Source organism: Macaca fascicularis, chromosome 3, assembly GCF_037993035.2.
Source record: "Macaca fascicularis isolate 582-1 chromosome 3, T2T-MFA8v1.1".
Taxonomy (NCBI): domain Eukaryota; kingdom Metazoa; phylum Chordata; class Mammalia; order Primates; family Cercopithecidae; genus Macaca; species Macaca fascicularis.
Window position 1 is genome coordinate 99,127,223 of NC_088377.1, and position 23,412 is coordinate 99,150,634.

The 23,412-nt window shown below is 37.5% G+C and overlaps 1 long non-coding RNA gene across 1 annotated transcript in view; it reads right to left on the reverse strand.

Annotated features, from left to right (window-relative positions):
• Positions 1–2,422: 2,422 nt before the first annotated feature.
• LOC141409872 (uncharacterized) overlaps positions 2,423–23,412 on the reverse strand; it is a 31,111-nt gene continuing 10,121 nt past the window's right edge. Inside the window, exon 3 of the long non-coding RNA XR_012432551.1 lies at positions 2,423–4,773. This is a non-coding gene — a long non-coding RNA (uncharacterized lncRNA). The remainder of the gene's footprint in view (positions 4,774–23,412) is intronic.

Here is a 23,412-nt window from a genome sequence, read left to right on the forward strand (position 1 = left end):
TTCTTTTCTTTTCTTTCTTCTTCCTTTTTTTTTTTTTTTTTTTTTTGACAAAGTCTCACTTTGTTGCCTAGGTTGAAGTGCAGTGGCACGATCTCGGCTTACTGCAACCTCCACCTCCCGGGTTCAAGCAATTCTCCTGCCTCAGCATCCCGAGTAGCTGGGATTACAGGCGCCTGCCACCACACCTGGCTAATTTTTGCATTTTTAGTAGAGACAGGGTTTCACCATGTTGGCCAGGCTGGTCTCAAACTCCCGACCTCAGGTGATTTGCCTGTTTCGGCTTCCCAAAGTGCTGGGATTACAGGCATAAGTCACCATGCCCAGCTCATGCTAGTTCTTTCTAAATCCACCCTGACACTAATTTCAGTTCACATGGATCATCAAATCAGTTTTTGTTCCTCGCATTGGACGTTGAGCTTCTGTTAATGTTCCTGATTGATGTAATCTTTCTCTAAAATTAATATTTTTATAAGAAAGTTTATTTTTTCTTTCTTTCACAGTTGTACATTTATTACACCTCCTGGTACAGCTTCTAGAGATTGCTAATCTTTCTGTTTTCCCCTTCACACAATGGGCAACATACATCTCCTCCTCTTTCGACCTATATAGTTGTAGAAGAATAAGTCAGGCTTTCCCAGAGGAACTCTACATTCAAATATCAATCACCAGGAACCATAGGGGAAGAGGAAATAAAAGAAATGAAAGAAGAAATGTTTTGCTAAGTAGAGATTTTAAAAAAAAACAACTATTTCCATACATTTGCAGGCAATTCAGCTACAAGAATGCCTAAAAGTTTTTTATCCTCCCAAGGAACAGCTGACAGGTTGAATTTTAACACAATCCTTGAAAGAGCTTAGGGAGTCCAGGATAACTGGTTGTCCTATAAATCTGTGATACAACAGGACAGGATGGTGTGCGTCCCCTAATAAATATTGATACCAGTTCCCAGACTTTCATATACTGACTGTTTTTCAAAGGGAGACTGTTTTATCTCAAGGCTCAGATTGACAGGCAATGATTTGGAAGCTCTTTCATCAACAAAATGGGTGGAGAAACACTAGCATAATTAAATCCTGTGGCTGTGTTTTTTTTTTTTAGACTTGTGATCCCACAACTCTTAATTCACTGATGCTCTCTCTGAAGTAAGTTACGTTTCCCAGGTGATCAAACAAGGTCTACCAACTTCCTCAAGGTCAAACCACCAACCAGTGAGAGATTTGAAGTCAGGCTCCATCTGAGATTGTGGCTGGGGCAGAGGGGAGCACAGGGTTTAGCAAATTTGACTCACTGCAGGGCCAATGAAGATCCAAGGGAGAAGCAAGGTGCCCATGTGGAGACCCTGGAGAGACAAAAATTGCTGCCCCAGCAGCTGCCCTCTTCTGTCACCACGTGTAAACCCACTCATGAAGGAAGTCACCAAGCATTCCAAGCACCCAGGGCTGTTCCTGCTTACATAATTTCATAGAGAACAGCCCCAGGGGACCTGAAGAGGAAAGCAAACGAGATTCAGGGGGTGTCTTCAACTCTTTTTCCCCCATGAAGGTTCTGACTGTGGAAGAAAAAATGGGTTAGAATAAGTGAACAACTGGATTGGACTTTTAAGCTACGTTTACAATGCCAACATGTTGACTACCAGTATAAGGCAGAGGGTGTCTAACAAGAACTGATAAGGAATTTTTGGCAAGATACTCCTGAAGAGAGCAAGAAAGCTTTAAACTGCGCAAGAGAGAAACTGCACACGTGAAATGGTAAAAACAGAGTAGGATGGACAAATCAACATTAATACATTAAAAAAAAAAAACACTTGGCTTCTTCAAAGAGCACATAAAAAAATCCTAAACTCATTATTTTTAGTAAATTATTATGTAAACAATCAATAGTATGAAACTCAAGACTCGAATTCAGCAGGGGAACAGTGTACATTGTCCATTTCAAATGAACTATGTATTTTTTAATAAGACCAAATGAGAATGCATAAAGAGAGACTGTCAGCTAAAATCATTCATTCATTCATTCAATAAAAATTTACCACTTAACAACTCCATGTCACATTTTATGCTAATTAAAATCTTATGTAGGCACAGCAGTCATGTAAGTAAATATTAGTTTTTTGTTTTTGTTTTTTTCTTTAGACAAAGTCTCACTCTGTCATCCAGGCTGGAGTATAGTGGCGTGATCTCGTCTCTCAGCTCACTGCAACCTTCACCTCCCGGGTTCAAGAGATTCTCCTGCCTTAGCCTCCCAAGTAGATAGGATTACAGGCACCTGCCACCACCCACCACAGCGTCCTGCTAATTTTTGTATTTTTAGTAGAGACGGGGTTTCACCATGTTGGCCAGGCTGGTCTTGAACTCCTGACCTCAAGTGATCCGCCTACCTCAGCCTTCCAAAGTGCTGGGATTACAGGCATGAGCCACTGCACCCAGCCTCAATATTACTTCTTGCTCTTATAAAGCTTATTAGCTAGTGAGTACTCCACCATATTATATATGTCATTTCAAAAAGAGATACAACTGAAGTCAAAGAGAGGAAAAAGGTTCTAATAAAGATCATGTGGAGAAAAGACCCCAACGGACAGAGTCAAAGTGAGAAAGCTCGCGGTTCAGCTAAGCAAGTATTCAACGTAACCCAATGCAATGATTAGAAGAATCCTAAAAAATCCTACAAAATAGGAATGATAATTTCCATTCACAGAGTTGTTGCCATAAATCAATGAGGATATACATGTCAAGTACATGAGACACAGTAAGTACCTAACAAATGGCGATTTTAAAAGAATTTTAAAACTTTCTACTTTCTGTCTTATATTTCTGAGTTATTTGCATTTTTACAATAAATATATAATATAATGATAATAAGGAAAAAAGGAGGGAAAGGAGGCCTGCCAAAATATAAGGAAGTATGTAAATTAATCTTCAATAAAGTTGATTTCTTTTTTAAATACATGGAAGTACAGTGGTCCCCCCTTATCCACAGTTTGGCTTTCCTCTGTTTCAGTTTCCTATGGTATAGTACAGTAAGATATTTTGAGAGAGAGAGAGAGACCACAGTCACATAAGTTTTATTACAGTATATTGTTAAAATTGTTCTATTTTATTATTATTTTGTTAATCTCTTACTTTGCTTAATTTATAAATTAAATGTTATAGATATGTGTGCAAGGAAAGAAACATAGTATATATAGGGTTCAGTACAATCCGCAGATTCAGGCATCCACTGGGAGTCTTGGAATTTACCCCCCACAGATAAGGGGAACTACTACTATATTGAGGTGAAATGCTGATCTCAAAAACGAGGACGGGATTATCCAAATCCAACTTCCTTCTCCCAGAGCTCATGTTACAGGAACAGTTAGGAACCAAGCACTCACCCAATCAATACCATTACTTGAGGTGGAATCCCATGTGTGCTGGAACCCAGCACCCCAGCATAGGTGCCTTCCACAAAAAGAGTCTGCCAGTGTCAGAAAGTGAGAAGGGAAATATCAGGCCTCCCGCAAGAGGGGCAAAGCATGGGTCTTCTGGAAGGTCAAACTGCAGGGAGACCTTGAGTAGGGAATGTCCTCTTTCCTAAAACTCACAGCAGTGGGTAATAGGGGGACGCCTGTGCCACGTACAGAGGGATGGAGCTTCAGGAAACAGCTCGTTAATTCGTCCAGTACAGACAGGTCCCTGTGAGTCACTGAGACCTTCAGACATTTTATATATTCTGTACACTTAAGTTTCCCAAATACACCATGTTCCATAGTGAAAAGAGTAGGGCTTAGGTTCAGACAGACCTGACTTCAAATCCTCTTTCTATAACTTATGTGGTCATCTGCAGTTTACTTAACTATCTTGCTTATACATGCTCCATTGTAAAAGCAGGGATACTACTATTCGCCTTGCAAATGTCTTGTGATGAATACATGATCTATCTATCAATCTGTGAAATCTGCTAACTCAATTGCATTAATTAATTGGTAAACGCTTATAAATGGAGGCTATTAATATCTGGCTTTCTAGACTGATTACTTAAGGAATCAAATATACTGAAAATTTGCTCAATCTTTACCTAAATTTGATGGTGCCAATTCAGTTAGAGGATAGTGGTATAAACAAAATATTGGATATATTTTATGGCCCCAGAATAATAACCAGTGACGATTAAGAACTGTTAGTCTTACTCATTTAGACCTCTTTATATGGACCTTATTCACATTTCTTTTTTCATAAATGCAAATGATTAAATAAGTGATAGCTCTCAAATTTTTTTGTACATGGACCACTTCAGCAAAAATAGTAAAACTAAAGTGTCCTAACTGTTTCCATTTCACATCACCAGCAAATTCACTTCGCAACAAACGTCACCATATAGACATTAGCTAACTCCCACTGATGAAGATCGAACAGGAGAAAAGAGTCTTTTCAACTTAACAGATATCTTTCTATGTGCCCAGCAAGTATCCAGGATATTAAGAATTATAAGTATAAACAAGATGTAACTCATGCTTTTGTGTACCTTATTATAATTTAGTGGTAGAGACATACATGTTCACAGTGAATAACTTAAAAAGGAGACATGAAGAAAGTATGGAGCACCACAGCATTCACTACAGTACTTAATTTTAAAATATATATTTCCTAGGTTTGTCCACTGAAAGGGTCTAGACGTAATGACACCCCAGGGACAATGAGCACACCTGCTTACCCAGATCTTGGATTCTAATCTCAGGGATCCTTGAAGAAACAATCTCTCAGGCCTGGTTCAAGCAGAACAGAATGGCTTGTTGTACTACAAAGTAAGAAAAACACAAAAAAGTGAATGGGGATATGTCAGCAGGACTCAGGAGTTAGCTTAAAGGGGCTTCCATAGGTAGAAATGGGGAGAATTTGAACATCATAAAGGGTAATATTAATAACTTAAAATGTTTAATTTTATTTAATTTTTAAAATATTAATAACTCCCATAAATCCATAGGACCCTCAAAATGTGGGAGGAGTGGGGAGAAAGAAGGAAAATAAAAGAAAAGGCTCTTCTTTACAAAAGAATTCAAACTATTAAATGTAGAAAGAATAAAAAACTCTAAAAACACCATTTTGTATCCACCTTATAACTGATTCACATGAGGAGCATCAATGAATGTGAAATCTCGTGGGTGAAAATGTGTTGGGAAACAAGATATTCACGTAGACTCTAGGCATTATTGCTCAGTTGTAATTTATTACAAATGGGGAAAAAGTACTTTACAATGAGGAAATATGGCAGATGAGTGATCACAATGAACATCTGTAATAATGGCAAACTGACATCGGATGACTCCTGAGACTGGTTTTGGCTGTGTGATCTGAGGGTTGTAAAAGACTTCCATGGGATAAACTGTGGCAAATGAGACCAAGTTCCTTGCGTGGGTCTTGGTAATTTATGATCTGAAGAAGCACACACAGTGTGACCAAGAACCCTATGAGTTGTGCCTGGGAGCCTTGAACCTCTTTGATGTTTGCGTCTTCTTTCTCCTGCGGTACTGTATCCTCTACTTTCCTAAAGCCCTATAAGAGTATGCTCTACGAGGTTTTGTGAGTCTTTTCAATGGTTCAACCTTGTATAATTGCTGTAGGAACTGTTCTAAATTAAAGATTTAAGATTGAGTACAATGTACACAAGTTAGGTGATGGGTACTCTAAAAGCCCAGGCTTCAGCACTATACAATTTATCCACATACCCAAAAAACCCCTGTGCCCCTAAAACTATATAATTTTTTAAAATAAAGTAAAAATAAGATGTAAGAAATGTGACAACCAAATGCAACGTGTGATCTTTTATTGGAACCTAGATTGAAGAAAAAGCTATTAAGAACATTGTTGAAAGAATTCAGAAAACTTAAATGTAACTATTAAATAACAGTATTTTATCAATGCTAGTGTAAAAATTATGTTGTGCTAATAATAGGAGAATGTCCTCATTTTAGAAGACCTATGGTAAAATATTTAAGGATGAGGTATCCTCACATCAGCAACTTACTCTCAAAATTCTTGCCAAATGTAAATGAGTAAATAATACACATACACGTATAGACATAGAACAAATGTCGTATAATGTTAACAATTAGCAAATATAAGTGAAGCATATATAGATGTCTACTTTAACATTCTTTCAATTTTTCTGAACGCCAGGATTTTTTTAATACAAAGTTGGAGAAAACTTCGCTGAAAAAATAAATTTCAAAATTCGAAATTCCATGTTTAAAGGATATACTAAGTGCTGGGAAAATGTATCTGGAATGGCCAATATCAAGACATAGTCTAGTAATTTTATCAAACTTTGAACAATTTTTTAAAGTATATTTTGCATATCCAGACAAAAAGACCAAGTCACTGACAGGAAAAAGAAAATCATATTGTCATTTTATTTTTGACAGTAATGTGATATAAGAGAAGACAACAGAGTAACAATTTATGATACTTAAGAAAATAAATAAAAGCCAAAGTTTTTTCATCCAACCAAACCTACCTCAGAAATAAAGAACACAGAAATTTTAATGTTTTGTTTTTAAACAATTTTACAGTTACAGAACAGCTGAAAGAAAAATAATGCAGAGAGTTTCTTAAACCCACTCCCCAGGTCTCCTTCATCTTCACATTATCCACAGCCACAGTGCAATTACCAAAATGGAAATTAATATCGGTACAATACCGTGAACCACACTGTAGACCTTATTCAAATTTCACCAGTTTTTCCACACGTGTTTTCTCTATTCTGAGATCCAGTCTAGGTTCCAACATGGCAGTTAGTTAAGTCCCCTTAGTGTCGTCCAATTTATGAGCACTTCTCAGTCTTTCCTTGTCTTTCATGACTTTGGCATTTTTGGAGATACTAGTCAGCTGTTTCATACACAGTCTTTCAATTTAGGTTTGCCTGGTTGATTTCTCAAGATTATATTGAGGCAATGCATTTTGGACAAGGTACATAGAAGTGATGTCAGTCTGTTTTCAGTTCATTGTACCAGGAGGTGAATGGTATGTCTTAAAACCTGTGATCTTAACTCTGGCCATCTCGTTAAGATGGTGTCTACCAGCTTCCTCCACTATAAAGTTAACTATTTTTCCCTTCACAATTAATAAATACTTGGGGAAAATACTTTGAAAATATCCTGTTTTTCCTCTACTGATTTTAGCATCCATTAGGGGACCCTGCTTACAACAAATATTATTGCAGTGTTTGCCTAATAGTGATTTTTTATTTCCTAATTTCTTCTTCATTTTAAAATTAATATTCTTCTATAAGGAAGAGCTGTCCTTTCCTCCCTTTTATTTATTTATTCAATTATTTATTTGTATTGGTTCATATGTATATATATATTATTCTACCAATACTATCATTATTTATTTTGTTGCTCAAGTTGTTTTAGTTTTGGATATTTGGAGCACCTTCTGATTGGCTCGTGGGTCCTAGAAAAAAGACTTCTTAAAGAGACATAAATATCACTAACCCTTAAAAAAAGATTTAAACACTTAGCATAAAAATAAGAAAAAAAAAACCCCACATTCATCAAAAGAGATCATTGAGCTATGGAGTCGTAGATTTTTGCATTACACATTATATCCAGAGTAGCTTTTTTTGTATTATACATTATATCCAGAAAAAGCAAAGGACTCCTAAGTCAGTAAGAAAGTCAAATGACCAAAACTAAACACCTGAATAGGCACCTCACAAAGGAGAAAATTCGAATGGCCAATAAACAAACGAAAAGGAGCTCAACCTCATTAGGAATCAGAGCAGGGCAAATTAAAACCACAAGGAGATATCACTACACACCTGCTAGATTGCTTTAAAATGAATTACAACCACACTGGAAGCCAAGCTGAATTCTTCAGTACAGTTCAACATACCTGTAAACTATTACCTGCCAATTCTACTTCCAGGTGTACATCCTATAGAAATGCATGCTTATGTGTGCCCATATACATATAGAGTGATGTTCATAGAAGCATTATTTGTAATAACCACCAAAAAAGTGGAAATAACTCAAACATCCATTTATGTAGAATGCATAAATTGTAATATCTTTACTTAATGGAATAGTATACAATAATGAAAATGAATAAACTATTACTCTGCATAACAATGTAGATGAATCTTGAAAACAAAGCATTAAACGAAAAAACAAATAAATACATAATATATCAACTGGTGATAACTGTTGTGGAAAACTGAGATTAAATCAAAACATAACTTTTGAAAATGATTGTAAACATCAAAAAATAGATTAGCAGTGAGTCCTGAAATCAGTTAAAATTAAAAATATGTTTAGTGAATTATAAATTATATGTATGGTGGAAAATTGGAATCCAAATTCAAATGATATGCTTAAAACAGAAGATAAATATTTTTTAAAAATCATACATTAGATCTAACATATTCTACAGTAAGAACAAACCTAGTAATTCCTATATGAGTATAATTTACTTATAATTTTATGTTTTAACAAGTAGAAAAAGTCATCCCCTCTCTCTTTCAAAAGATTCTCAGTAATTTTCTTCCGTTTATTATTATAAATGACTTTCAAAATTATGTCGCCACATTCTGAAAAAGGCACATATATTTTACAAAGTTTTTCAACACAATTAGCATAAATCTGCCACTCAAATTTGATATGGCCAATATCCTTTTCCTAATTTCTCATTTCTAAATCTGTGTTTGTGTTTGTCTTTTCTTGACGAAGCCGGAGGCTTATCTATTTTATTTTCTCTTTCAGCAAAAGAATGTTTGAGCTTATTTATGGGTTTTATTTATTTTCAATAACTTCTGTTTTTATGATTATTAGCATTGTCCTGGTTGGTTTAATAAAGTAGTGACAAATTGGGACAACTTCACGACTTCCAGCAGTAGCCATGTCTGTGCAATCCCCTCCCCTCTTCCCATAACAGACCTATCCTCTAGCCATAGGAGTGCACACATAATCCAGATTGAGCCATCCATACTACTTTATCCTGCTGTCCCCATTGATTAGTCCAGAGATGGACAGATAAGCCAACATGGTTCCAACAGATTCCATCTTCAAGATTTCCTCAAGCTGTTGGGGAACATATCTTTGTCACTGTAGTATCAGTTTATTTAGACAAGTATCGGTTATGCTAAACAATGTCCCAAATTCATTCCTCACTACATGAAGTCCTCAGCAAGTCCATCAGCACTCCAGACCAACCCCTTCACAAGTCATGACTCTACCTGTGTCTGTAGCTTTGCTTCTCGACACAGGACTTGCAGGGTCACCATGTAAGGGAGGAGAGAACATAGACAACTCACGCTTGCTCTGAAGTCCCTCCAACCAGAAGTGACTCATTTCTCGTCCACGGAGCTCATTGACAACAGGACCCCAAACTAACTGCAAAAGAGGCTGGAAAACGCCATATTCCTTGTGTCAGGAAGCGGCTACACAGTAATGAACACATAGTGACTGTCTCCACTACAACCATTGAGAGAGATAGTGCATGCATCTGGACGGGTCACAGGCTGCTATAGTGAACCTTATAATTTTATGTTACCTCAGCATCCATTTGGAATACAGATTTAAGTTTCTCATACCAGAAGCAGGACTCAGTCACACTTGACACAGTATTTTAGTTCTATACCACACCCAAATGCTTCAAGCTAGTGACCAGAGATAAGAACTTAGAGGCACCTCTCCTGTCCAGCAGACTGGGCATTCCATTTTTCCCACTGTTTCTTTTGGACTGACCATTCAGGCATTTGCTCATGAACTTAAAGTATGCCATAATCTATCCCCTTATATATCCCGCAAGTTACCAACTGCATGTGCATGCTCGCTCTCTCTCTCTCTCTCTCTTTCCCTGCCCAACTGACTCTTTATTCCTGCTTTCCATGACCCAGGGATGGTGGGCTGCCCTCCCAATTCATTGCAGCCTCTCTGCCCGGGATCTGTAAGTAGAAATCGTTGAATTTGTTTCCTATTATGATGGTGTATTGAATTGAAGAACCAGGGGCGCCCCAGGTCTGGATTTTCTGTGATGCGGCAGGGGTGGGAGGCGGGGAATGGGACACAAGGTAGGCTCCTAGCCTAGAGCAATGTTCAAGCAAGCACACACTGGACAAGGGTCACACAAGAACCACAAGGGCATTTGCCAGTATAAACAAGTTTCCCATGTGAGGAACCCTCTGCTCACAGGTGGGACAACTAGGTATAAGGCCATGCACCAGGTAAAAGAAGCATCCTGGGAAAGGCACACTCTAAACACCCACATCCAGCTCCCTTTCACTTCCTGTGAGAGCAAGTTTGCTGGCTACTTGGTACTGAAATCTCAATTTAGCTAGGAGCTCCCAAAACAGACAAGTCTCCCACCATAGAGAAACTCTATGTGGAAGGAATGAGAGGAGAGTGGAAATGAAAAATAATGAGGGGAAGTCATAGCTTTAGATAAGAGGTCTCTGAACCCTCTTATCCCTACGGCCAGCTCCACCTTGTCTTTCCACAATCTGGGAAAGTGTCCATAAATCCTTCTTCTTGACTTGAGCTAATTCACTCTGCATTTCTGTCTTTTGCAACCAAAGAATCCTGAATAAAGTGGTTGAGATTGTTATAGGTCTTTCCCTAGTATTAATAAAACACTTAATTCATTGACAGTCATTCTTTTTTCTTTGTACATAAAAAAATCTAATTTAATCAGGAAATTTTTGAATCCCCTTTCTTATATGCCAAATAAGATTTTGGTAGAAAATGAGTTTCTGGTTGTGTATGAAAATTTTATGTACCTATTAAGTCAATCACATTAATCTTGAATGAATAGATATCCTATATTCTTATTCTGGGCTTATAGGTCTATCAGAGGCTTAAAGGGGCTTGTTAAGGCTGGAAACAGTGGCTTATGCCTATAAATTCCAACACTTTGGGAGGCCGAGGTGGGTGGATCACCTGAGGTCAGGAGTTTGAGATCAGCCTGGCCAACATGGTGAAACCCTGTCTCCACTAAAATACAAAAATTAGCTGGGTGCAGTGGAGGGCACCTGTAATCCCAGCTACTCGGGAGGCTGAGGCAGGAGAATTGCTTGAATCTGGGAGGGAGAGGTTGCAGTGAGCCAAGATCATGCCACTGCACTCCAGCCTGGGTGTCAGAGCAAGACTCCCAACAACAACAAAAAAAAGGCTTGTTAAACTGTCCAGAGACAATTGCGTATCTGCCAATTTGTCTTCATATTTTTAACATTATGTTTATTATATACAATACTATGTTATTCTGTACACAAATATTTATGATCATGATTATATACTTTAATTGTGATTGGGTTTTTATCAGTGTATTGTTTTTATTTTGGATTGGGGTTGCCTGATGTATTTTGATCCATTTCTTTAAGTTTACGTGGGTTTAAATGTTTCCTTTGTATATAGCATATAAGTGGGTTTCTTGCTCATTTTCTAAAAGCAATCTGAAAGTAATTGTTAAGAGATAAACTTGCTTATGTTAATAGTTAATATTCTGGTTATTTGACTGAGTATTGTTTTGAAATTTTCTTTTATTTCTGTTACTTTTTTTGATTTTGATATTTTATGCTACTAACTTTTTAAAGCTTCTGAAATAATAAGCATTGAAGGTTATATATCTCTCTTTAAAAATTAAAGGATATTCAAAGAGGAAGAGAGGAAGTCAAACTGTCTTTGCAGATGACATCATCCTATATCTAGAAAACCCACTGTCTAAGCCCAAAAGCTTTTTTGTTTTCTTTTTTGAGACGGGGTTTCACTCTTGTTGCCCAGGCTGGAGTGCAATGGCACCATCTCAGCTCACCACAACCTCCACCTCCCGGGTTCAAGCGATTCTCCTGCCTCAGTCTCCCAAGTAGCTGGGATTACAGGCATGCGCCACCATGTCCGACTAATTTTGTATTTTTAGTAGAGATGGGGTTTCTCCATGTTGGTCAGGCTGGTCTCAAACTCCCAACCTCAGATGATCCGCCCACCTCAGCCTCTCAAAGTGCTGGGATTACAGGCATAAGCCACCGCGCCTGGCCCAAAAACTTCTTAACCTGATAAGCAACTTCAGCAAAGTCTCAGAATACAAAATCAATGTGCAAAAATTGCTAGCATTCCTATACACCAACAACAGGCAAGCAGAGAGCCAAATCATGAATGAACTCCCATTTGCAATTGCCACAAAAAGGATTTAAAATACCTAGGAGTACAGCTAACAAAGGAAGTGAAGAGCTCTTTAAGGAGAACTAAAAACCACTGCTCGAAGAAATCAGAGGTGATAAAAACAAATGAAAAGACATTCCATGCTCATGGATAGGAAGAATCAATATCATGAAAACGGCCATACTGCCCAAAGCAATTTATAGATTCAGTGATATTCACATTAAATTACCATTGACATTCTTCAGAGAACTAGCAAAAACTATTTTAAAATTCAAATGAAACAAAAAAGAGCTTGAATACTCAAGACGAGCGTAAGCAAAAAGAACAAAGCTGGAGTCATCACACTACCTGACTTCAAACTATATTAAAATGCTACAGTAATCAAACCAGCATGCTACTGGTACAAGAACACATGCATAGACCAGTGGAACAGAATACAGAACCCAGAAATAAGACTGCACACGTACAACCACCTGATCTTTGACAAACCTGACAAAAACAAGCAATGGGAAAAGGATTCCCTATTTAATAAATGGTGCTGGGAGAACTGGCTAGCCATATGCAAAAAAATTGAACCTTGACCCCTTCCTTGCACCATATATAAAAATCTACTTGAGATGGATTAAAGACTTAAATGTAAAACCCAAATCTATAAAAACCTAGAAGAAAATCGAGGCAATACCATTCAGGACATAGGCACATGCAAAGATCTCATGACAAAGACACCAAAAGCAATTGCAACAAAAGCAAAACTTGACAAATGGGATCTAATTAAACTAAAGAGATTCTACAGAGCAAATAAACTATCATCAGAATGAACAGGCAACCTACAGAATGGGAGAAAATTTTTGCAATCTATCCATTTGACAAAGATGTAATATCCAGCATCTACAAGGAACTTAAACAAATGTATGAGAAAAAAACAAACAACCCCATAAAACAGCAGGCAATGGACATGAATTGACACCTCTTAAAAGAAGACATACATGTGGCCAACAAATGTGAAAAAAAGTTCAGCTTCACTGATTATCAGAGAAATGCAAATCAAAACCACAATGAGATACCATCTCCCACCAGTCAGAATGGCAATTATTAAAAAGTCAAAAAACAACAGATGCTGGTGAGGTTGTAGAGAAAAAGGAACACTTTTACACTGTTGGTGGGAGTATAAATTAGTTCAACCATTGTGGAAGACAGTGTGGTGATTCCTCAAAAACTTAAGAGGCAGAAATAGCATTTGATCCAGCAATCCCATTACTGTGTATGTACCCAAAGGAATATAAATCACTCTCTTATAAAGATACATGCACACATATGTTCACTGCAGTACTATGCACAAAAGTAAAGACATGGTATCAACCTAAATGCCCATTAATGACAGACTAGATAAAGAAAATGTGGTACATATACACCATGGATTACTATGCAGTCATAAAAAGGAATGAGATCATGTCCTTTGCAGGAACATGAATGGAGCTGGAAAGCCATTATCCTCAGCAAACTAATGCAGGAACAGAAAACCAAATACTGCATATTCTCACTTACAAATAGGAGATGAATGATGAGAACACATGGACACATGGAGGGAACAACACACACTGGAGGCTGTCGGAGGGTGGGTGCAGGAGGAGGGAGAGCGTCAGGAAGAACAGTTAATGGATGTTGAGCTTAATACCTAGGTGATGGGATGATCTGTGCAGCAAACCACCATGGCACAATGTTTATCTGTGTAACAAACCTGTACATCCTGCACATGCACCCCGGAACTTAAAAGTTGAAAAAAACATAAATAAGTAAATCTCTTTTTAAGTACCATGTGCTACATCCCACAAAGTTTAATGTATTATACAAATTTTAATGTATAATAATTTCATTGTACATAGTTCTAAGTATTCTTTATTTCTATTAAGTTTTCTTCTTTGACATATTAATTTTTTTTAAGTGTGCTTTTTAATTTCAAATGTGTGGGATTTAATTTTTATTTCTAGTCCATCTGAGGTCAGAGAACAAAATGTTGTTGAAATTATTGTAGATTTGTATACAGGTTTTATTCTTTGAGAAGAAAGTATACTCTACTTGTCAGGTGCAGAATTTTTAAAAGCTTCTCTAGTTCAAAATTGTTAGACTGTATTGTTCAAATATTCTCCAGCTTTAGTAATTTTTGTTGGCTTATTTGTAATTGAATGTGCTGTGTTGAAATCTCCTATTATGATGATGACTTTGTCAACTTATCCTTACAGTCTTATCAATCTGGCATATGTATTGACATTTATATATTTTTATTTCTCTACAGTATTTTATAGACATAGAGAGTTTATAATGATTATGTCTTCCTGGTGAATTAAAATTTTTATATTATGTAGTGACCCTCTGATACGGTTTGGCTGTGTCCCCACTCAAAACTTAACCTGAATTATATCTCCTAGAATTTCCACAGGTTGTGGGAGGGACCCAGGGGGAAGTAATTGAATCATGGCAGCCAAGTCTTTCCTGTGCTATTATCATGATAGAAAGTCTCACAAGATCTGACGGCCTTATCAGGGGTTTCTGCTTTTACTTCTTCCTCATTTTTCTCTTGCCACCACCATGTAAGAAGTGCCTTTCACCTTCTGCCATGATTCTGAGGCTTCCCGAGCCATGTGGAACTGTAAGTCCAGTTAAACCTTTTTCTTCCCAGTCTTGGGTATGTCTTTATCAGCAGCATGAAAATGGACTGACACACCCTCCTTGTCCTGAATTATTTTATTTCACTTAAATTATACTTTGTATTTGTCTGAATGTAATGGTGCTACTGTAGTTTTCTTTTGGTTAGTGTTGCAGGGTATATATTTTTCTATTCTTCCACCATCACCTTTTCAATGTTCTTCTTTTACTTATGAATAAAATAAACAGATTTTTTAAAATTTTTACCCAACCTGACAAAGTTCATCTTAAAACTGGTGAATTGAGTCTACTCTTATTATGACTTTTGGTATACTTTGACTGGTTTTAACAATCTTAATTATCAAATCTATATTTGTAATACTTTTTAATGCTTGTTTTCTCTCTTTTTTACTTTTTATAGTCGGTAAGCCTTTGTTCATTATTTTCTTAATCCATTTTTGCTATTCTACTGGCTTAGAAGTTTATATCCTTATATATATTTTGATTCTGTCTTTTTTAACTCCATAAATTAGACATTATTATTCATTTAAATAATATGTTTAGATTTAGACACTTATTTTTATTAATTTTTTAATCTTTCTTCTTATATCTTAGACCAAAGACAATTCAGATCATTTTCCTTCTGCCTGAACCAAAATTTCTTTAGTGAATACCTCTTGAAGGCAAATGAACTCTATCTTGGTATACCTGAAAATGTCTTGCAACACAATTTTCTAGGTTGGCAATTATTTTCTATCAACAAATTGGAACTATTCCATTGTCTACTGTCCTCTATTGTTGCTGCTAACATCTGAGGTCAATCAAATTGTCCTTCTTTTGTAAGGTATGTGTTCTATTTCTAGCTGCTGTAACAGTAACAGAAACAGATAAAGCCCAAGCCCCTGACTTCATACAAGGTACTCTCTAATCTGCTAGGAACACATAGTTGATAAGCAAACATATGTATATATGTATATATGTCTATATATACATATACACATACACACACACACACACACACACATGAAGAGGGTCACCGTCCTCCAGACCCCAGAACGGTAGATCCACTTGCTGCTTGCACCGTGAGCCTGCAAAACCCAGACACTTAACGCAAGCCCATGAAAGCAGCCAGCATATATATATATATATATATATATATATATGCTTTATATGCTTTATATGTATATAATTAAGTGCTCTGAAAAAAGATAAGAAAGCTGCATGAGAAGGCAAAGAAAGTGACAGCAAATTCTATTTTTGCATGCGATAGTCAGAAAAAAATTCACTGGCAAATATCTCATTGCACAGGGACCTTACAGCAGTGAGGGAGCTAGCTCTGTGACTAACTAAAGGGAAAATGTCCCAAGGACAGAGAATAGCCATTGCAAAGGCCCTGATGTGGGGGGAGTGTCACAGCTTATATTAGTTTGCTAGGGCTGCCAAAACACACTATTACAGACTGGGTGGCTTAAACCACAGACATTTATTTTTTCACAATTCTGGAGGCTGGAAGCCAAAGATCAAGGGGCCAGCAGGGTCGATTTATCCTGTGGTATCTCTCTTTGGTTTGCAAATGGTTGACTCTCCCTATGTCAACCTCTCTGTCAGAAACACAGGAAGAAAGTCAGTGTGAATGCAGTGAAATATACAAAGGTGAAATGTTCTGGAGAAAATGTTAGAGAGGCAGCATTGAATGCACTGAAACTTACAGGCCATTTTAAGGACTTTGGAGAGTTTTAAGGTGCAGAGTAAACTGTGTCACCTCTTCCCGAATTCATGTGTTAAGAACTAAATATGACTGCATTTGGAGATAGGGGCTTAGTAAAGGGTAAGTGAGGTCATAAGGGTAGGACTCTAATCCAATATGGCTGGTGTCCTTACAAGAAGAGGAAGAGACATGAGATTTGCACACACAGAAATAAGGCCACACAGGGTTGTTAGAAGAGTCAATCACATGCAAACCAAAGAGAGAGGCCACAGGAGAAACCAACCCTGCTGGCACCTTGATCTTGGGCTTACAGCCTCTAGAATGGTGTGAAAATAAATGTCCATCGTTTTTAAGCCACCTAGTCTGTGACATTTTGTTATGGCAGCCTTAGCAAACTAATACAAGCAGTGACATGATCTGGCTTCCTTTTTGTTGCAGCCAATTCTTTTCTCCTAGCCTCTGCCCTTCAGTTTAGGATACCTCACTATAATTTTGCCAGAATATTAATATCTTACATCCAAGGATCCTGGGTTCCTTGGAATGGTCCAGATGTAGATTGATTCTTTGTTGTCTTCATTTAATCTGGCATTTTAAATCTTGCATAAAATTCTCTTATCTTCCTAACATGAGGAGGCAACCTCTCTGGTTCCCAATACTATTGTATTTTCTATCTGTTTTATATTTGAAAAATCCATTTCACTGAGAATCTGCAAAGATGGTATTACATAGATATGCTTACTTCAACTCTCAAGTCTGATAAACAGCCTTCTTAAATGAATATTGGCTATAGTAACAGATTTCTTAAAGGTTTCTTGATGTAGCAAGGTTGTGTATTTAATAGTCTTTCTAGTTTATGAAAGTCTTCTAACCTACCTGGTAATGAAGCAGCAGACAAACAACATCTGGGCAGATATTTATCTTGTTAAGTTAAATATGCACCTGGCCCCTTAATTATCAACTGTAATTGACAACTTCATCATCGCAGAGTACTTTTCTGTCCCTGCCACAGTGGTGCAAGCAATTAGGTAATAATTAATGATTCTTTAAGTGCACTATTTCCTGTGAGTTCAATTTTTACTGTACCTATATTTAAAGAGCAACAACTCTGTTTGGTTTACCCATATTGACAAATGTTAGAATGAATGAAAATTGCCATGCTTATTATGAGTATCTCAAGGGATCATCTATAATCATTTCTGACCTTTTATCAACTCCTCATAGTGCTTGCTTTATTTACATCCAACCTTATGAAATAACCATTAAGCATTAGAGCAATTTATAGGAGCCAAATGTATATACTTTCAAAAAGATGCTCATTACCATATTATATATTATAAGTAAATATGTAAATGATCAATACTGGGGAAAGAGTAAATAAATTGTTATACTTGAACTAAACTTCATGCAAAAGTTTTAAATTATAATTTTGAAAACAATAAAACAAAATGAAATATATCAAAAAGCACATAAAATTCTCTAATTATAATTATATCCAATATTTATTTTAATAAACAAATGAAAAAATAGGTAGGTTAACCATACCCCCAAATGAAAATTATATCACTGGAGGGCAGTAAAATATATGTTTTATTTAAATAAAAATGTTATTTACATTTTGAATAGGTAAAACATGCCCACAATACAACACCCAAAAAACACAAAAGAATATGCATTAAAAAGTTAATGTTCATCTTGGACCTGTCCCCAGTAACCTTGTTTCATTCCCTAGAAACAGCTTTTCTAAAAACTGGCAGCCTTTACTAGATTTGCATTTTATTCCAGAGACAGTCTATCTACTTATAAAAATATGTATACAAAATCTTTTTTCAAACAAATGGTAGCACGAATACCACACACATTATTCTACACCTTGCTTTTTTCCCTCAGTAATACTTGGAATAGTTCCATGTCATTACATAGAAAGCTACCTAATTATTTTTAATTGCTATGACGTATTATTAAATGAATTTGTCATAATTTATTTAACCATCCCATATTCATGTACACTTAGGTTCATTCCAGTCATTTGCTATTTGAATTAATATATCACACAGTAGCCAGAGAGATCCATTTAAAATAAAAATGAGGTCAGACTTCTGATTTACATATAGCACTATAAAGTTAGAATTTCTCCATTCATCTTCCCAGAAGTCTTTGTAAGGTTAAAAAAAGAACTAGAAAAATAGACACAGGAATCATAAACACTTTTTTTGTAGCAGTGGGTAAAAAAAAAAAATCCACAAATGTTTATCCAGTTTATAGAAAATAAATAAAGTTAGATGAACTTATACACCAAACCCTGGGTCATAAAGCTTTACCTAGTTTGATACAGAGCCCTGATTGTTCTACACAAGCCTCTTATAAGCAGTTGGTGTCAGAAATTTGTACATACTTCAAAGATTAGTAATCTGAGATTTATGCTTCTGGTAATTACAGAATAGCTGGTTTCAGACTAACTCTCCCACTAACAACAACTAGAAATGTTTAGGAATCCATTTTTAAAATAGGTATTTAAAAATATTCAAGAGCTAAAAAGGTAGTGAAAACTTAAACCAAGATCCTTGAGAAAAAATAATTTATAAAGAGGTGAGCTTGGCAATGATTTCATATGGCAAATAATTTCTTTTTTTTAATTTCACTTTAAGTTCCAGAATACCATGTGCAGAACGTGCAGGTTTGTTGCATGAGTAAATGTGTGCCATGGTGGTTTGCTGCACCTATCAACCTATCACCTAGACATTAAGCCCCTCATGCACTGGCTATTTGTCCTGATGCTCTCCCTCCCCTCGCTCCCCACCAACAGGCTTCAGTGTGTGTTGTTCCCCTCCTTGTGGCCATGCATTCTCATTGTTCAGTTCCCACTTATGAGTGAGAACATGTGGTGTTTGATTTTCTGTTCCTGTGTTACTTTGCTGAGGATAATGGCTTCCAGCTTCATCCATGTCCCTGCAAAGGACATGATCTCATTCCTTTTTATGGCTGCATAGTATTCCATGGCATACATGTACCACATTTTCTTTATCCAGTCTATCATTGATGGGCATTTGGGTTGGTTCCACATCTTTGCTATTGTGAATAGTGTGCAATAAACATAGGTGTACATGTATCTTTATAATAGAGTGATTTATATTCCTTTGGGTATATATCCAGTAATGGGATTGCTGAGTCAAATGGTATTTCTGGTTCTAGATTTTTGAGGAATCACCACACTGTCTTCCACAATGGTTGAACTAATTTACACTCCCACCTATTTCTCCACAGCCTTGCCAGCATCTGTCATTTCTTGACTTTTTAATAATCATCATTCTGACTGGTATAAGATGGTATCTCATTGTGTTTTTGATTTGCATTTCTCTAATGATCAGTAATGTTGAGCTTTTTTGCATACGTTTGTTGGCTGCATAAATGTCTCCTTTTGAGAAATGTCTGTTCATGTCCTTTGCCCACTTTTTGATGGGGTTGTTTTTTTCTTGTAAATTTGTTTAAGTTCCTTGTAAATTCTGGATATTAGAACTTTGTTAGTTGGGTAGATTGCAAAAGTTTTCTCCCATTCTGTAGGTTGCCTGTTCACTCTGATGATAGTTTATTTTTATGTGCAAATCTCTTTAGTTTAATTATATCCCATTTGTCAATTTTTGCTTTTGTTGCAATTGTTTTTGGTGATTTTGTAATAAAATCTTTGCCTATGCCTATGTCCTGAATGGTATGGCCTAGATTTTCTTCTAGGATTTTTGTGGCTTGGAGTTTTACATTTAAGTCTTTAATCCATCTTGAGTTAATTTTTGTATAAGGTGTAAGGAAGGGGTCCACTTTCAGTTTTCTGCATATGGTTAGCCAGTTTTCCAACACCATTTATTAAATAAGGAATCCTTTTCCCATTGCTTTTTTTGGCCAGATTTGTCCAAGATCAGATAATTGTAGACATGTGGTCTTATTTCTGAGGTCTCTATTCTTTTCCATTGGTCTGTATGTTTTGGTAACAGTACCATGCTGTTTCAGTTACTATAATCTTGTAGTATAGTTTGAAGTCAGGTAGCATGATGCCTCCAGCTTTGTTCTTTTGGCTTAAGATTGACTTGGCTATACGGGCTCTTTTATGGTTCCATATGAATTTTAAAGTAGTTTTTCCTAATTCTGTGAAGAATGTCAATGGTAGCTTGATGGGAATACCATTTAATCTATAAATTACTTTGGGAAGTATGGTCATTTTCACGATATTGATTTCTCCTATCCCTTATCATGGAATGTTTTTCCATTTGTTTGTGTTCTCTCTTATTTGTATTATTTTATAGCTCTCCTTGAAGAGGTCGTTTATGTCCCTTGTTAGCTGTGTTCCTAGGTACTTTATTCTCTTTGTAGGCATTATGAATGTGAGTTCAATCACAATTTGGCTCTCTGCTTGTCTATTATTGGTGTATAGGAATGCTTGTGATTTTTGCACATTGATTTTGTGTCCTGAGACTTCACTGAAGTTGCTTATCAGCTTAAGGAGATTTTAGACTGAGATGATGGGGTTTTCTACATATACAATCATGTCGTCTGCAAATAGAGAGAATTTGACTTCTTTTCTTCCTATTTGAATACCCTTTATTTCTCTTGCCTGACTGCCCTGGCCAGAACTTCCAATACTATGTTGAATAGGATGAGAGAGGGAATCCTTGTTTTGTGCTGGTTTTCAAAGGGAATGCTTCAAAGGGAATATGGTGACAGAGGGCATCCTTGTCTTGTACCAGTTTTCAAAGGGAACACTTCCAGCTTTTGCCCATTCAGTATGATATTGGCTGTGGGTCTGTCACAAATAGCTCTCATTATTTTGAGATACATTCCATGAATACCTAGTTTATTGAGAGTTTTTAATATGAAGGGATGTTAAATTTTATCAAAGGCTTTTTCTGCATCTATTGAGATAATCATGTAGTTTTTGTCACTGGTTCTGTTTATGTGATGGATTATGTTTATTGATTTGTGTATGTTGAACCAGCCTTGCATCCCAGAGATGAAGCTGACTTGATCATGGTTCATAAGCTTTTTGATGTACTGCTGGATTCGGTTTGCCCGTATTTTACTGAGGATTTTTGCATAGATGTTCATCAAGAATATAGGCCTGAAGTGCTCTTCTTTTGTATGTCTCTGCCAGGTTTTGGTATCAGGATGATGCTGGCCTCATAAAATGAGTTAGGGAGGAGTACCTCCTTTTCAATAGTTCGGAATAGTTTCAGAAGGAATGGCACCAGCTCCTCTTTGTCTTACTTGGGCAAGGGTTGGTGTTTGTGTTCTATTCAGGTCTTCATCTGATTGGATGAGACTCACCCACATTGTAGAAAGTAATCTGCTTTCCTCAAAGTCCACCAATTTAAATATTAATCTCAGAGAGAGGGTAGAGCAAGATGGTTGAATAGAAGCCTTCACCAGTCATTCCCCCCGCCACCCCACATGAACACCAATTTAACAATAATCTATACAAAAAAAGGCACCTTCATTAGAACCAAAAATCAGGTGAGCAATCACACCATGTGGTTTTAACTTCCTATCACTGAAAGAGGCACTATGGAGGGTAGGAAAGACAGTCTTGACTCCCCAGTGTCACCCTTCCCACATCCCCCATCAGCGGCTGTGTAGTGTGGATAATCTGTGCAGTAGGTGAAGGGAGAGGACAGTGATTGTGGGAGCCTGCATTGAACTCAGTGCTGCCCTGCCACGGCAGAAAGCAAAACTGGGCTAAACTCAGCTGATGCCTGCCCATGAAGGGAGCATGTAGACCAGCCTTTCCCAGAGGGGAATCGCCACTCCCAGGGGTCAGAACCTGAGTTTTGGCAAGCCTCTCCACTGTGAACTAAAGTGCTCTGGGGTGTCAAATAAACTTGAAAGGCAATTTAGGCCATAAGGACTGCAATTCCTAGTCAAATCCTAGTGCTGTGCTGAGCTCAGAGCTAGTGAATATGGGGGGCACATGACCTACTGAGACACCAGCTGGGGTGGCTAATGGAGTGCTTGCACCACCCCTCCCCCAACCCCAGGCAGCACAGTTCACAGCAACAAAAGTGACTCCCTTCTGCTTGAGGACAGGAGACAGGACAGTGAAGGGAACTTCATCTTGCATCTTGGATATCAGCTCAGCCACAGTAGCATAAGGCACTAGGAAATCATGAGGCCCCCATTCTAGGCCCTAGCACCCAGACAACATTTCTACATATACCCTAGGCCAGAAGGAAATCCATTGCCTTGAAGGGAAGGGCTCAGTCCTGGATGATGCATCATCTGCTGACTAAAAAGCCCTTGGGCGTTGAAGAACCAGCAGCAATACCCAGGTACTATGTCAAGGGCCTTATGTGAGACTCTGATATATGCTGGCTTCAGGTGAGACCCAGCACATTCCCAGCTACGGTGACTATGGTAAGAGACTCCTTCTGCTTGAATAAAGCAGAGGGAAAAGTAAAAAAGGACTTAGTCTTGTACCTTAGGTACCAGCTTGGCCACAGTGGGGTAGAGCACCAAGCAGGCTCTTGACGTCCCTGATTCCAGGCCTTGGCTCTTGGATGGCATTTCTGGACCTGTCCTGGTCTGGAGGAGAGCCCACCACCCTGAAGGGTGAGTCCCAGGCCTGGCAGCATTCACTACAAGCTGACTGAAGAGCACTTGGGCCCTATGTGAACATCAGCAGTAGCCTGACAGTACAGTACACCACTGCCATTGGTCTATGGTGGTGGTGACCATGGGGAGAGGTTCCTCTGCCGTGGAAAGGGAAGGAAGGGTAAGAAGGATTTTTGTCACATGACTTGAGTGCCAGCTTAACCACAATAGACTAGAGCATCAGGTAGATTTCTAAGGTTTTTGACTATAGTCCCTGGCTCCCAAATGGCATCTCTGGACCTGCCCAGAAACTGAAGGAACTTACCACCCTGAAGGGAAGGACACAAGCCTGGTTGGCTTTGCC